Source organism: Poromitra crassiceps (genome assembly GCF_964638095.1).
Source record: "Poromitra crassiceps genome assembly, chromosome: 17".
Taxonomy (NCBI): domain Eukaryota; kingdom Metazoa; phylum Chordata; class Actinopteri; order Beryciformes; family Melamphaidae; genus Poromitra; species Poromitra crassiceps.
Window position 1 is genome coordinate 22,318,018 of NC_139635.1, and position 5,000 is coordinate 22,323,017.

The window sequence follows — 5,000 nt, forward strand, 5'->3', positions numbered from 1 at the left end:
CCCTCTCGAGGAAAAGGTAGCCAATTGCTGGTGACGCTGTGTACTTTTTCATGCACTTTACACTTCACTGTGTATGTTTTATGTATATTTTCCATTACTGTGTGTGTATGTTTTACTTGTTTGTGTTTGCACAAGTAATTGGGGACAAATAAAGTTCTTGAATCTTTTCAGCCTATTTCAAATGGCCAGAGAGAAGATCAGGCTCGACTAATCTCACTGCTTCTGGTATAGGCCTCAACCAATCAGGTGAATGAGCTCTCTGCCAAGAGGCGTACCTCGTGCCTGTCAATCACATGCACACAAACTTCAGTCTAGTTCTGACCACCCAGCAAGATGCAGAGAAAAGAAAAGTAGGCTAGATAAGTGTCATGAGTTAGCTGGCTTTTTTCTGTGTTTTGTTGTTGTTTTTTTGCCGGTGAATACATTTGAGTAACAACTAGACTCAGCCAGCATCACTGTTTCATGTAAAAGCTTTGGAATTTGTTCACTTTGCTCCTCAGTTGACAGACATGGAACTGAGGGCTGCAGTGAGACAACAGAATATGCCAAATGTAATGCGTAACATGCTATGAATTTGAAAGATCCCAAAAAACATGTAGTACAGTGCAGCTTTTATGCTATACATTTTAATAAATAAAAGTTACAATGTTTCATCCTTCTGCAGAAATGTGTGCCCTTGTATTTTCCATGTAACGTCAGACTTTGGAGAGAAATTGGGTGAGTTTCAATGTTGTCACAGCAACTTTCAAACCGCAAGTGTGACGTTAATGTACAAGCTGCAGACAACAGATGTAGCCTTTTACTAGCAATAGCCTACAATTATAAATGATTAATTTATTGTGTCTGGAGCACACCAAATACAGTTATACTATAATGGAAAATCAGAAAAGGGGGAGGGAGAAAAGACAGATTTGTATGATGCATAGCAGCATTTCAGCAGGATCATGGTAGTTTTATTTGAAAATAATTAGAAATTCTCAAAAAAAAATCCCTTTGTCTAGTTATTATGTTTTGTCAGAGAGAGACCATCTGATTTAGCAACTCCTCAGCCCATACCAATGCTATCACACATGTAATGGAAACTACCACTGTGCCATGTGTGTGTGTGTGTGTGTGTGTGTGTGTGTGTGTGTGTGTGTGTGTGTGTGTGTGTGTGTTGTGATCATTGATCCAGGAGCAGCTCCGTTCATCCATTTGATTAAATTACCACTGAGCTCCTTGACTATAATACAATGTAGGCATTTGGCCTGGAGTGAATAGACTCACTCCACTTTACAGGTCCGGTACCATGTAACTACATATGAACTACAGTACAGTTGAACAGTCTCACTCCACTTTACAGGTCCGGTACCATGTAACTACATATGAACTACAGTTAAACAGACTCACTCCATTTTACAGGTCCGTTACAATGTAACAACATATGAACTACAGTTGAACAGTCTCACTCCACTTTACAGGTCCGGTACCATGTAACTACATATGAACTACAGTTGAATAGACTCACTCCACTTTACAGGTCCGGTACCATGTAACTACATATGAACTACAGTTGAACAGACTCACTCAATTTTACAGGTCCGTTACAATGTAACTACATATGAACATCATTTATAACTATTGGTAATTACTGTGTAATTACATTTGGTGTTCATGTGTAATTACAAATAGTTCATATGTAACTAGGGTACCTGTAAAATAAAAGGTTACCGAAATGTGCTCTGATTTGATCATTTCATGCAGAAAAACTGTGGTTATTTTTGCAAAACTGTAAGTTCTTGCAATTGCACATATTGCTGGGATTTTTTTTCCCACTTTTACTGCAATCACAAATGTCCATATGAAGTGGTTCAGCAGACTAACGCTGCGTTCCGATCGGCTAGTAGTTCCCTGCGAAGTGGACTGCACAGGGTATTCAGCCATATTAATTCACATGGCTGAATACCCTGTGCAGTCCACTTCGAAGGGGAACTACAGTACTAGCACATTCGAACACAGCCTAAGTGTGCTGTGCTCACAATGTATTCACCTTATGTTCAGACCTTACAGTGCGCCAAATTCTTCCGGGTCCTTTTAACACTTGCGGCGGTCACAGCGCAAAATAAGAGAGTTGTTTTTGGAGCGGACAGTGCAGGGGGTAAAATAAAGAACGTAGCCTACTACTTTGAGCCGGTACACAGCAAGCAAGCAAGTATCCACTGTTAGCCAGGTCAGATAAGGTTATCGTCGACAATGACAAGCACTTTCTTGTAAAACATACCGGGACTCCAACAAAGAAAGCTTCAGATGGTTTTCTCTCCTCCGAGTTGCGCTCGGACCCGCAGACGTAAACGTAATTCCCTGGAATGCGAGACTTAACCAGCCAGTTACATGGCGTTGCATTCTTAGACATTGCCGTTTGCTTTTATTTGGTATGTTACTTGGCTAAATTATTAGTTAATTCAGAGTTAGATGATATTGGAGCAGCCAGTCATTTTATTTTATTTTATTTTTAGCCGGGAGTTTTGATACGGCCACACAACCGGGTCAAATGGGCGTGGCTACATAAGGTGAATAGAATCCATCAGAAAAACTCTCCTGCGATCACTGTCTACTCTGCAGCACAGTATGCATCTGTCTGCAGTACAGTATGCATCTGTCTGCAGTACAGTATGCATCTGTCTGCAGCACAGTATGCACCTGTCTGTCTGCAGTACAGTATGCATCTGTCTGCAGTACAGTATGCATCTGTCTGTCTGCAGTACAGTATGCATCTGTCTGCAGTACAGTATGCATCTGTCTGCAGCACAGTATGCATCTGTCTGTCTGCAGTACAGTATGCATCTGTCTGCAGCACAGTATGCATCTGTCTGTCTGCAGTACAGTATGCATCTGTCTGCAGTACAGTATGCATCTGTCTGTCTGCAGTACAGTATGCATCTTTCTGTCTGCAGTGCAGTATGCATCTGTCTGTCTGCAGTACAGTATGCATCTTTCTGTCTGCAGTACAGTATGCATCTGTCTGCAGTACAGTATGCATCTGTCTGTCTGCAGTACAGTATGCATCTTTCTGTCTGCAGTACAGTATGCATCTTTCTGTCTGCAGTACAGTATGCATCTGTCTGCAATACAGTATGCATCTGTCTGCAGTACAGTATGCATCTGTCTGCTGCACAGTATGCATCTGTCTGCAGCACAGTATGCATCTGTCTGCAGCACAGTATGCATCTGTCTGCAGTACAGTATGCATCTGTCTGCTGCACAGTATGCATCTGTCTGCAGCACAGTATGCATCTGTCTGCAGCACAGTATGCATCTGTCTGCAGTACAGTATGCATCTGTCTGCAGTACAGTATGCATCTGTCTGTCTGCAGTACAGTATGCATCTTTCTGTCTGCAGTACAGTATGCATCTGTCTGCAGCACAGTATGCATCTGTCTGCAGCACAGTATGCATCTGTCTGCAGCACAGTATGCATCTGTCTGTCTGCAGTACAGTATGTATCTGTCTGTCTGCAGCACAGTATGCATCTGTCTGTCTGCAGTACAGTATGTATCTGTCTGTCTGCAGTACAGTATGTATCTGTCTGCAGCACAGTATGCATCTGTCTGTCTGCAGTACAGTATGCATCTGTCTGCAGCACAGTATGCATCTGTCTGCTGCACAGTATGCATCTGTCTGCAGTACAGTATGCATCTGTCTGTCTGCAGCACAGTATGCATCTGTCTGCAGCAGAGTATGCATCTGTCTGCAGTACAGTATGCATCTATCTGCAGCACAGTATGCATCTGTCTGCAGTACAGTATGCATCTGTCTGCAGTACAGTATGCATCTGTCTGCAGTACAGTATGCATCTGTCTGCAGTACAGTATGCATCTTTCTGTCTGCAGTACAGTATGCATCTGTCTGTCTGCAGCACAGTATGCATCTGTCTGCAGCACAGTATGCATCTGTCTGCAGTACAGTATGCATCTGTCTGCAGTACAGTATGCATCTGTCTGCAGCACAGTATGCATCTGTCTGTCTGCAGCACAGTATGCATCTGTCTGCAGCACAGTATGCATCTGTCTGCAGTACAGTATGCATCTGTCTGCAGTACAGTATGCATCTGTCTGCAGCACAGTATGCATCTTTCTGTCTGCAGCACAGTATGCATCTGTCTGCAGCACAGTATGCATCTGTCTGCAGTACAGTATGCATCTGTCTGCAGTACAGTATGCATCTGTCTGCAGCACAGTATGCATCTGTCTGTCTGCAGCACAGTATGCATCTGTCTGTCTGCTGCACAGTATGCATCTTTCTGTCTGCAGTACAGTATGCATCTGTCTGCAGCACAGTATGCATCTGTCTGCAGCACAGTATGCATCTGTCTGCAGTACAGTATGCATCTGTCTGCAGTACAGTATGCATCTGTCTGCAGCACAGTATGCATCTGTCTGTCTGCTGCACAGTATGCATCTGTCTGTGTCAGGATCGGTGTTGGACATGTGGATCTATTCGCGGGCAGTTGAGGGCCAAGACACTCTCCAAGAGTAGGGGAGTTGTGGAACTTGATAGCTGGGGCTGCACTGTTCGGGGTTTGGGAACGGTTGCAGAGATTGCAGAAGTTGCAGGTTGCAGAAGTTGCAGGTTGCAGACGTTGCAGAGGTTGGTGTGATCCTTGATGTGAGTTTATGAATCACTCGCGAGAGCCTGCCGGAACGGACCTTTATAGCATAAAAGAATATGACATCACATGTGTTATGACATCACCAGCGAGGCCATCGAAAGGCATGATTAAGACACTTATGAATCATGACATCATCAGTGATCGATGACATCATAGTAGGAATGACGACGTCAAAGTAGGAATGATGACGTCATCCTAACAGTACCCTCCCCTCAACGGACGCCACCTGGCGTCCAATGAGGCCATCAAGAATGGCATCTGGGAGACAAAAAATCTGCAGGTTCTGGTGGAGGTGCTCTTCAGCAGGTGGTTAGACGCAGGTGGTTAGGCCCCAAAGGGGGTGTAGGAGAGT